The following is a 12,412-nucleotide window of genomic DNA, read 5'->3' on the forward strand; positions in this document are numbered from 1 at the left end:
GTGAAAACAAGTTAAGTGTCTCCACTAAAAAAGATGTGAACTCAAAGGAGTGGACTAATATTTTGTTTAGGAGTTCTGCATTTATGTTCAGTGGGGCTGATTTCTGATTTTTCTTCTTCGAACTCTCCTTGCTGGTTTTGCTATCAAAGTTGGGCTAGCGCATATAATGGAGAAAAGAGTGTTTCTTCTTTTTCTGTTCTCTGAAAGAGTTTAGAAATACTGGCATTATTTCTTCCTTAAAAAATCTGTTAGTCCTTGCTTATGAAGCCATCTGGACTTGGAGTTCTTCTGTGGTAAACTTCACAATTAAGACTATTCAGGTTGTCTATAGTTTCATGATTCCATTTTGTTAAGTTTTATTTTTCTGAAAATTTGTCCACTGAGTCAAAATATTTGAGGCACAATAGGATCCTGAGATTTTACATACACAAAAAAAGTATACTAAGATAGCTGATGAAAAACAAATTAAATGGTACCATCGCAACCTAGGTTAACCTCCTATCTTTACAAAGGAGAATATGAAGCTTAGGAGAGACCCAAGTACTCCGCCTTCAACCCTACCACATCACACAGCTCTTAAGTAGCAGAACTAAGACTAGAATCTAAATCTTCTGATGTCCAATTCAGTGCTTTTTCCACCACACTGTACTAGTTCAGCTGGTTCAACAGACTGCATTAATCAGCCGATAAATGAAAGGGAGAACACAGAGAGGCTTGGGATCAGGAAACACTTCAACCTTGGGAAGACAGCACATTCCTTTTGCATATAGCTATAGGCAATGCCTTCTGGCTCCTTCTCCAGTTCCTCCATAATCTTATTCCTATCTTCCTCAGTAAGAAGTGTGTCGTGTTCAAAATATGGCTTCTTTGAATTTTAAAAGTTCTATGATACTCCTAGGTTTGAGTGTAAAGATCCCAATTAATGGCAATGATACTTCTTCCCTTAACCCTGAGCAAAACCAACAGTTTGAGGGGGCCCTTAACTCACAGAAACCAGATATTGGGCATCAGCCTATCAACAGGGGATAATGTAATTCTGTTGCAAATCTTCACACATAAATATTTTGATAAACTTGGTTCTCAGTGCACCATGAAGTCAGGAAAGTGTATCTTCAAAAGCCTTGGCTATTGGTTTTCACCATCCCTTCTTAGTGTGTGTGTGTGTTTTAATTATACAAATAATTTAATTTGCCTTCTTTTTTTCCAACAAAACTTACTGAGAGTACCTATTAGGTTCTAATGTTCACTGATGAAACAGAGACACGGGTCACTGTCTACTGGAAGCTTCTGTAGATCATTTGATCTTCCCATGAAGACTGCTTTCTTACCAAGACAGTCTGACTTGGGTTTTGGACCCCTTCTTCAAAAGCCTGACGTGGTTTAGTTGCAAAACTGACACACAGTTTTTTGCTTTTTTTTTTTTTTAAATGAATGAGCCAATTTATTAACCCCGCATTTGTTCTAATACTTCCGGTGGCAGCTGATACCTGTCTGGTGATTCTTTCCAGATTTCTCTGTCCCTGATGTGTCAGTGTGCAGGTTCCCTCTTGGTCCTTCTTCATAGTTTTCAGCTCCTAAGCTTTGGAGGACTTGTGGGCCATGCTCCTAGAACCTCTGCTGAAGTGGCTGGGCATGAACCCATTTCTCTGGTGTCCCCCATAGATATTGGTTATGGAGCTGACCCCAGCACCACCCTGGAGAAACAGGTACCGTGCTGTGGAAGCAGCCCATGTGTAGAACCAGTTCTCATCAGGGACTTCTGGGTGGTTCAGTCGGTTAAGTTTCTGCCTTCGGCCTGGGTCATGATCCAAGGGTCCTGGGATGGAGTCCTTGCTCAGTGGGGAGTCTGCTTTTCCCTCTGCCTGTTGTTTCCTCTGCTTGTGCTCTCTCTGACAAATAAATCAAATCTTTAAAAAACAAACAAACAAACAAACAAACAAAACCGTTCTCATCACAGGGAGCAAGCAAGCTCTTTCTGCTATAGTGTTTACCCATGCAGGGACTTTCAGCTCCCCAGACTTTTTCAGCGAAGACTGCCAGAGCGCTGATGAATTCCTGCTAGTTCACGTCTTTTACAGTACCTCCAGCTATAGTGTGGCCTCCCTGCTGCCAGCCAGAAGAAAGGAAGCAATGGGGTTTCCTGGGCGTGTAAGTCAGGCGTCCTGCCTTCATTCTTTAAGACATTTTCTCTGAGTATAGAATTCTAAATTGGATTACAAGTTCCGTCTTCTCAACACATTCAGCATATCATTTCATTGACTAGAGATTTTCATTTGCTGCTATTTAGAGTCACTACTCCTTTGAAGATAATCTGCTCTGTATGTTTTTCTCTTTGTCTTTGTTTTCTGTAGTTTCCCTCCATATATATATATATATATATTCTTTTTTCTTTTATTCTGCAAGGGATTTGTTGAATTCCTTAAACCAATCCTGGAAAATTGTCATTATCTCTTCAAATATCGCATCTGCCCCCATTCATATTCATCCTCTCTTCCCCTCCTTCTAGAAAGCCAACAAAAATTCAGGCTAGAATTTCCAACCAATTTTCCTCTTCCTCAACATCTTATATTTTCTACCTTTTCATCTCTTTGTGGTGAGCCTCCAGATAACCTGTTTCAGTTCACAAATTCTTGTGAATTTTCATTGCTCTAAGTATTTCATTCAATTTTGCTATACTACTTCGTTTCGATTTTCCTGTTTCTTGCAGATATTTTCAAGCTTGTTTATTAAAACAGAGTGAAACTGTTTATAATCTATGTATAATAATGAGTATCTGAAGTATTTAGATGTTAGTTTCTGCTATTTCTTCTGCATTTTGCTTATGGTGTCTTATTTTCTTTTATGGTCAGTCATCTTTGTATGAGGTATGCTCTATGGTTTTGAAAGAGATTTTTGATGCTTTGAATAAAGTGCCTTTCTTCAAAAAGTATATCAATTTGCTTCTTCCAGATACCTGAGGCAAAAGTTTTCCCGGGCTTCCTGTGTTAAATGATTTTGGACAATGAGTGGTTCCACACAATGCTGGTACTTGTTTTACAACCCTCAGAGACAGGTTCTCTTTCTTACTTTTCTTATTCTCCTCTTTCCCCCATCTGTTCAGGACAACAGATCTCCCCTTGCAATTTTTTCAAGTGAGAAAAGACTGTGGACTTTTTCCTCTTCCTGAGGTCCCAGTTTGATATAAGAGGTGATCTATTAGACTTGGAAACCTAGATGTAATGAGTTGTTCTTTGCCTCTGGATCCAACAAAATCTGAAGCTCAGTTTTCAACTGTTTTATCCTGGTGGGCAAATGACTCAGGGTAGCCAGAATTTTAAATACTTCTTTACCTCTTAGGATCTTACCTTTTCTTAGATTTTGGTCTGGCATGTTCCTTAACAGCTCTTTGATACTATAAGGAAGTTTTTGTACAATTTATCTAGTATTTTTAGTTGTCTTCAGCTGAAGGGTTGGTCCAGATAACCTGATCCAACATTACAGAAATAAAAAAAAAAAAATAAAAATCAATGTTTTAGGAAAAAATTAACCAAATATTTTCTAATGACATCCACAAAGTTTTTTGATGATGTTTCTGCTTTTCCTTGAAATGTGGAAAGGAGTCCCACATTTTCCACAGAATTCCACTGTCAAGTTCCTCAAAAAGTTCAACACAGAGCTATCATACAAACTGACCAATGCCACTCTTAGGTAGATACCTAAGAAAAATGAAAACATGTCCGTACAAAAACTTGTACGGACAAGTACAATTCAGAGCCACATTTTTGTAGCAATCAAAAAGTAGAAATAACCCAATGTCCATCAATGAATGACTGGATAAACAAAATATGGTTTATCCATACAATGGAATATCATTTAACCATGGAATGATATATTGATACATACTAAAATATAAATGAACCTTGGAAGTATTATGCTAAATGGAAGAAGCTAGACACAAGACAGAACATTTATATGAAATATCCAGAATAGGCAAATTCATAGACACACAAAAAAGGTTAGTGTTTGCCAGGATGAGGAGGTAAGGGGAGCTGGGAAATGACTGTGAACGGTTGATGAAAATGTTCTGGAATTCGCGTGCACAGTTGCACAAACTTTTGAATACATTAAAAACTATAATTTTAAATGGTGAATTTTATGGTCTGAAAATTATATTTCAATAAAAAGAAAAAGTTAATCTCAAATATGTCTACATTGTGGTAGCCACTAGCTAAACTACGTTGCCTTGCTGAACATTCAATCATTCAATTTCACATGACAGTGAAGGATTTGGGGGGCAATGATTTATAAAGATATCAGGTAGTGTGAAAGCACTTTATGCAGGTTGCAGAAAACACTAGAAATCTTTACCAATTACGAATAATCACACTGGAATTCACACCTATTGAGTCTTATACCCAGGTATATTAAGATTAGCACTGAACAGAACTATATGAAACAAAAGCCAATAGAATCTATGAAAACAGCTATTTTTTGTACCTTAAAAGAAACCAGTAATAATAAAACTCCCCCCCCACACCCAGAATAATCTTCTTTTACACAGCAGCCGCTTATTCAGATGAATATTAGCTAATAAATGTGCTTTTTAAAAAAAGCAAAACTCTTTCTATGATTAAACAATACAGTCTGCTCTACTATAATGTGTTTTGGAATGTAAATTAGGTGCCATGAAACTGACAAATAGGGAATGGTGTCAGTATAAAGAAGTCACTCTGGTTCACTGGGGATTTTTCCTAGGAAAGGGGAGCCAGGAAAGTGGCAACCTTTAGCAGGAAAGGAGAAAGGCCTCCTGAGAGCCAGAGCATTTAAAAAAAAAAAAAGAAAGGAAAAAAAAAAAAAAAGAAATTGAAAACGAGGGCTTCAGAGGACTATTCCCAGCCTTGAAGAAGGTTGTAATATTTCCCATGCTCACTTTAATGGCAAGCCCCCCCACCTTCCATTGCTCATTGCTACACAGCCATCTGCACTGTCCTAAGACCCACTATCTCCATTCTAATTAAATGTTGCCAACACTTCTACTCAAGTAATCAATTCTGTGCATTTATAACAACTACTGTGGTAGCCACTAACTACATACTAAGCTGTCTCACTGAGCAGTTCAAATTCTCTTTTCAATTACTAATTATTTTTTAGTTTGTGTTGATCAAAACACAACGTTGCACAGGTTTTGGAGTTTATGAGATTTTTCAGGAATGCATTACAGCAGAAGCACTTGTATGTTTTTCTTTTTAAGTCTGTTCACTTTTCTAAAGGTTGGAAATAATATATCGTGGGAGTCAATGTGGAAGATGGGGGCAATACAGCAATAAAGGCAGTATTTCCAGTATTACAGTGTGAAGAGAATCACATTCTTTCATTCTTGAACTTTATTTCCATTTAAACATACTTCATGCTTTTTGTCCTTAACACTTTTGGGTAACGTCTGATGTTTGTTTTTTGTTTTTTAATTTAAAGATTTATTTGAGACAGAGAGACAGTGTGTGTATGGGGCAGGGGAGCAGAGAATCTCAAGCAAGATTCCACACTGTGCAGGGTCTAACATGGGGCTTGATCCTGTCACCCTGAGACCATGACCTGACTTAAAATCAAGTTGGACACCCAACCAACTGAGCCATCCAGGCGTCCCTGATAAAGTTTTAAGAGTATAAATTAACTGAAGGAAGCAACATTGCTTTTAGTTCAACCTTACAGGTTAATATTAAGCTGTGTGCTGATTTTTGGGAATCCAGTGGGAAGAATATTGATGTTCTTTAGCAAAGACTTTCTGAGATAGACCCAGGGTCTTCAAGAAAACATTATTTAAGTCTTGGTTTTGTCACTGCAAACTCGTAAGATCTTGGACCAGTCCTTTGCTTTGTTTGGACTCCTGCTTTCTTATCATTTAAATGAAGTACAGAACTAGATCAGGGTTTTCCAAACCTTCTCATAATAAACTCCTTTTTACAGTAATTTTGGTCACTTTTTCATAATAAATAATGACTTTAAATAAAAATACTTTAAATTGTTACATTAAGGGAGATCACATTACAAAGCTTATTTATACTTATACTTGATCACATTCACATTATGGTTAAATTCTAAACATTTCCTTTTCTACAAATGATGCTCTCTTCAATTTTTTTATAGATCAATTAAGAAAAAGCATGACATGTCAATATTCCATAATCTTTAGGACACAGTCTAAACCACCATTTTAATCACCATTCCTCATTCAAACTAAGTGGAACAGCATTCTTCTTCATAAAATCTCAACATTACTAAAGACTATCATAATTAAAAGATGAGATCTGTAGTCTATTTTTAAAAGCTATAAACCTCCTTTAAAATGCTGGTAATCTGCTGCCAGATTAGTATTCTTGTAACAATTATTTGACTACCTAAACTTTAAACACCTCTAAAGGCTGCCCAATACCTGTAAGACAAAGGTCAAACACCACAGACTGATATTCAAGGCCCTGTATCAACTACACCCAGTCTGTCTGTTCCTCACCTTTATTATTCACCCATGCAAACTCTTTACTCCACAGACATGTGTATGATGTATAGTAATATTAAGGTTTATTTTTTCTTTATGTATATCCAGCTTTTCTAGCACCACTTATTGAAAATACTTTCCTTTTCTCATTGATTAACCTCAGCACTTTTGTCAAACATCCACTGACCATGAATGTATGGGTCTGTTTCTGAGCTCTGTGCCCTGTTCCACTGAGCTACAGGTCTATCCCCACCTATGCAAATAGAAACTTTCCGGATCAATGTAGCTTCATAGTACATCTCAGAGGTGGAGTATCTAGCAAGAATAAGCCAATCAGCACTTTCCATTTTCTCCTCACTACCATGATTAGTGTACTGCAGGGAGGAGTGTGGAAGCATGTTATCCAAGCCAGCATAACAGAGTTAATTTCAGAACATTTGGTGAAAACTCTAGGACACAATAAATCTCTGATGCTTTATATTGGTGCTTAACAATATGGTAGCCACTAGCCACATGTGGTTACTCAATTAAAGTTAAAAATACAGTTTCTCAATTGCACTATTTCTATTTCAAGTGCTCAACAGCTACATATGACTAATGGCTACCACTACTGGACAGCACAAATAGAGAACATTTCCATCACCACAAGAAGTTCTATTGGGTAATGCTGCTATAGATGATGCCATGTGCAGAGGTAAGATCGGGAGCTGCTACTGTCAATATGCACCAGCCAGCATAAGGATGCCTGAGAGAAGCTGATGCCTGAGAGAAGGCAGAAACCTGGAGCCAACTTCAACAGAGCAGAGCCTAATCTCTACCACACTGCTGCATTTTTTGTTATGTGATGTAACAAGTACCCCTATTTTATTTATTTTTTAATTTTCTAAAAAGATTTTTTAAAGATTTTAAAAGATTTTGGGAATCCAGTGGGAAGAATATTGATGTTCTTTAGCAAAGACTTTGCTAATAAATTTATTTATTTGACAGACACGAGCAGGCAGAGAGGCAGGCAGAGAGAGGAGAAAGCAGGCTCCCTGCTGAGCACAGAGCCCGATGTGGAGCTCAATCCTAGGACCCTGGAATCATGACCTGAGCCAAAGGCAGAGGCTTTAACCCACTGAGCCACCCAGGCGCCCCAACAAGTACCCTTATTTTAAAGGTGAGTTTCAGTCAGGTCTTTGTTGCTTGTAATCAGAAACAACCTAATACAAAAGAGTTTTCAAAATGCTTTCACGGGGTGCCTGGCTGAGTTAGTCGGTAGATCATACAACTCTTGACCTTGGGCTTGTGAGTATGAGCCCCATGCTGCATGTAGAGATTACTTAAAAATAAAAAATCTTTTTAAAAAAATGCTTATGCATATATTATTTTAATTGATACTTAATACCCACAAGATTTAGAACTTTTTTTTAAAAGATTTATTTATTTATTTGATAGAGAGAGATGACAAGTAGGCAGAGAGGCAGGCAGAGAGAGAGGAGAAAGCAGGCTCCCCACTGAGCAGAGAGCCCGATGTGGGGCTCAGTCCCAGGGCTCTAGGCTCATGATCCAAGCTGAAGGCAGAGGCTTTAACCCACTGAGCCACTCAGGTGCCCCAGGATTTAGAACTTTAATTCTACTTTCTGTTCCTATTAAACAGGCATCATAAATATTCAATAAATAACAGATCAGTATAGCAAAGAAATGCTAATTATAAATACTAAATATAGAAATTTACTTTGGATCATAATCAGTGAAGTCTCAAATAACAGAATTTGAGAATTATTACCACCTTTCACAAAATGCCTAAATCTTCATCTAAAACCCTTCCTTTCTGTTGTTGTACAGAACATAACTGATAGATTTTTTTATACCCCAAAGTAACAGAACAATTTTTAAAAACTTAATCCAACTATAACACATACGGAAAATAGCACTAAAAATATTTTAATTATATCATACAATGGAACAATCCTATAAGACCACTGGTAGCATAAAAAAGCAAACTGATTTTTTAAAAATTCCTTTACAAATACTAGTTACTATTTCTAAGGTTTTTTTGCAGAACATAAACTTTTTGAGATTTTCAAGAGACTTTGGAAATAACAACTCAAGCCCAGAAATTACCACAAAATAACAAAGCAGTTATATGGAATGAAAATTTCTTTAAAAACAAAGCAGCACAGAACAATATTCCCTGTCAAATTACAAGAGGTAAATTCCAATATGAATTCAAGCTTTGGTTTATTCTCTAAGACTCAGACTTGTAGTTTACATAACAAGTTGCAAGAATCATTAACATTTAAAAAACAATCTTAAAAGCGTACTTCTGATCTTTTACTGCCCGATCATCAATTAAAATCAAAATTTTAGGAACTATTCTTTGAGTAAGAAATAAAATCACGTATCAGTGCGCCTACACATACAATAAGATTCTTCACAGAATATCCCTAGGACACACAAGTATCAAAGCACATATCCAAAATTGATTTGATTCACAAATCAACACACCAAACAAAACCTACAAAATTATAAGGTATGCTTACTTTTCCAAAACAAAAGAAGTTCATATTACCATTTGGAAGGATTTATAGGTCAAGCACTGAATGTGTAATTGTAAATTTAAAAAGTAGGATTATGACTAATCTATGATAAGAAGATACCTCTCGGGGTGCCTGGTCAGCTCAGTTGGTTGTGTCTGCTTTTGGCTTAGGTCATGATCCCGGGGTCCTGGGATCAAGCCCTGCATCAGGCTCCCTACTCAGCGGGAAGCCTGCTTCTCTCCCTCTCCCTCTGCTGCTCCCCCTGCTTATGCACACATTCTCTCTCTCTCTCTAATAAACAAATAAAATCTTAAAAAAAAAAGAAGATACCTTTCTTTAGACTCTAGATCTCTAGAGCTTCTCTCAAAGCTGAGCTACAAAAATAACATCAGAATAAATATAAAAACTATACAAGTTGTCTCCTTAATTTTAAGAAGGAGCTATGTGTTTCAATGGCCATTTTTTTTTTAAAAACTGCATGTCTGCACTTGCTACAACTTTATAAGAGAAATATCACTTACACTCTATCTATCTCTCACTCTATAGGCATACACAGAACATCCTTAAACATGGTAAGTACCCTGCATCTTTTGCACTAAATAACCTTATCACTCTAATAGTAAGATAGTATTTATATGCTGAATGATTACTCTTTGATGGGAAACATCAAAACCTTGAGATTCTAAGTGTCTTGAATCTATACTGAAATGTATCTAACAAAAGAACTTCTGTAGAAAGATAATAAAATAGCTTTTAGGAAAACGGCAGAAATATGGCCACTTATTCCCAGTGTCTGGCACAATGCCTTGCACATGGTATGGTAAGTATCAGTACAATAAATTAAAAATGTAAAAATAATGCATTATATTTAACATTTTTACCCTTTTCCTCCTTCCTTTTCAACCCCTTTCAAAAACAAACAAACAAACAAACAAACAAAATTACAGTGTGATTTGAACACAAGGTACTGCTTGGGAAGTGAAGAGAGTCCCTAAAACCTAGACACAGCTCTCTCAATAGCTACCCAAGCCTTCAGGAGAAAGTCAAGGGCCTTATACACCTCCCTGGGATCTGGTTTCCTTTCCAGGTCTTGGCTATTTCCACTCTTCACATTATACTACCACAGCTATGCTTGGCTGACTTTAACTCCATAAACTAACTGTGCTAGGTTTCATTTCCCAATTTCCACATAAGCTGCCTCTTTGAGCTAGAACACCGTTCTTCTACCCTTTTAGCTCTCCAACCCTGTCCTTTAAAGAACTAAGATGATGGTGTTACCTGGAGAGGAAGTTTGCTCTGACCACTCCCCCAATCCTCTGTACCCTTTTTCTCACTGGCCAAAAATGTGGCTAATGTAGCAAAGAACTTCAGAGGAAAAAGAACAACTTACTGATGCTAACTACTAAAACACTCAATCTGTGACCCAAAGAGACATGAAAAAGATACATAGGTATTCATCGATGAACACAAGAAATGCAGTAGAGAAATGTAAGCTGTATTATAAAGTGATCCCTCATCCCTTTCCCACATGAACTCCTGTTCATATATCAGCAACATCAATCTTCGATGGGAGAAAAATCTGACCTCAAGAAAATAAAAATCACAAGCAGAGATGCACAGTTCCTTAAAAAGCACATATGTGAGAACCAATAATTGTATGATAAATAATAATATTCAAATACATAGTAAAAATAAAAAGAGTCAAACTGAAATTGCGAGAGCTACGGTGACTGCTGTGTGAGGTGATGGCGCAGGACAAGTGAGAAGAGGAGGAGGGCCATGAGGATTCGTGCCTCACCCTGTGAATCACCATCCTGCTGCATCAGGCTCTGTTAGGAATAAAAGAGCAGGGCAGGGGGCTGGAGGTGGAGGGAAGCTTTGTCTTGTCTTCGGTTGTCTCATTATTTTTCCCCTTTCCCTGCCGCTCCACTGCAGCCCTGTAAAACATTAGGCAAGCCTCTTAAACACTCCCTGTCTGTTCCATTCCTCATCTGTAACATGGGAAGAAAAAAAAAAAAAACTGATTGGCTCAGAAAGATTCTCTGAGAACATTGTAATACTGTCAGAAAACCGAAGTATAATGATGCTTCTGATTCTATAGGGTCAGTACTAGATGATCTCAGGAGACAAAAATCATTTTTATCTTTCTGTTTTGTTCAACTGAGGAACTGTAATCCATGGCCCACACATCTGCACCAGACCCTCCATATACATTCAAAGAAGCACTTATAACCATGCAGAAGTGAACTGAAAGTAACCCGTTAGAAGGTAACCCACTGGAAACGTGTCCCCTCGTTTGTAATTCACACCAAAATTGGCATGCTATTTTGGATTGCTTCCTTAGAAGGTCTTACAACTTACACTTTTTTCTTGCTCATTGCTTAAAATTATTTCAGAGGATATTCTTGGGAATAAAAATGTTTAAGAAGCTGGATAACGACTGCCCAGGGACTGCATGTTACCTTGAAGCTTTTGGGCTCACACCACTTAGGACAAGTTAATTCGAATTCATACAAGATTGCTCAGACCTCCCCTCAGCGTTTCTGCTTCAGTAGCCTAAGATCTCTAAAAGTTCTCTTATGACGCTGCTCCTGGTGGTCAAGGTACTATACTCTGAGAGCCACGGATTTTCAAATAATGTATCCCTGCCATGGTCAACTTTCACTACCAGCTCTTTTTATTTAATAATTGGTAGATGCACCTTATATTGATTCCCTATCTTCCTCTTTTTTAAGATATTGGTAATTTCTAAATTCCTTTGTGATCTGAAAGTCGGAGGAATGAGTAAGACTCTGAAAAAGCAGATTTTCTCTTTCTTTAGAATCCAAATTATTGTCATCCTATTTTATCACTGTGTCTCAAATTCCTCATCTGTGAAATAAGGACAGTAAGAGGGTTCAATCAGATGAAATAAGTAAAAGCCCCAGAAGGTACCAGGCTAAATTAGCAACTAGATAAAAGTTATCTACTATTCTTACTACAATTATCCCCACTCATTTTCTGTTATTTTTGAGGAAAACTCATTCATGTTTGCTACATGTTATGTATACATCACTGACTTATATATAAAAACCTTCATCCATTTATGGCGAAATGTTCCAAAGCTCCAATGGATTCAATAAACTGGGGAGCAAAGGGAGGCTATAATGTCAATGCCAGATTCTAATCCTATTTCTGCTGTTAAATTGCTACATGACTCTGGGCAAATGGAGTCTCAATCCCCACTTCTGAAAAAGCATACTGTGGATATGAAGATCAAATAAGATAGTACAAGAGAAATTTTTCTTTTGAGTACTATAGTATTCCTGTCAAGAGGAAGATACCTCTATCTGGGAACAGTTTACAAGATACGAACTAAAGAGGTAAATGGCCATGGTCTCTTACATTCTTAAATAACAGCACAGTGATAAGAATCACC

The 12,412-nt window shown here is 37.3% G+C and overlaps 1 protein-coding gene across 20 annotated transcripts in view; it reads right to left on the reverse strand.

The window, feature by feature from the left end:
• MEF2A (myocyte enhancer factor 2A) overlaps positions 1–12,412 on the reverse strand; it is a 161,989-nt gene that overhangs the window by 46,824 nt on the left and 102,753 nt on the right. The window contains exon 1 of one of the 20 annotated variants that reach the window (XM_082736481.1): positions 3,345–3,458. The exons of 18 other annotated variants lie outside the window; for them this stretch is intronic. The gene's annotated coding sequence lies outside the window, so the exon portion shown is untranslated. Of the gene's footprint in view, positions 1–3,344; positions 3,459–12,412 lie in introns of those variants that run through there. One more of the 20 variants, XM_082736480.1, reaches the window with a different exon arrangement.

This window comes from Mustela nivalis, assembly GCF_964662115.1.
Source record: "Mustela nivalis genome assembly, chromosome: 6".
In the NCBI taxonomy this organism is placed as follows: domain Eukaryota; kingdom Metazoa; phylum Chordata; class Mammalia; order Carnivora; family Mustelidae; genus Mustela; species Mustela nivalis.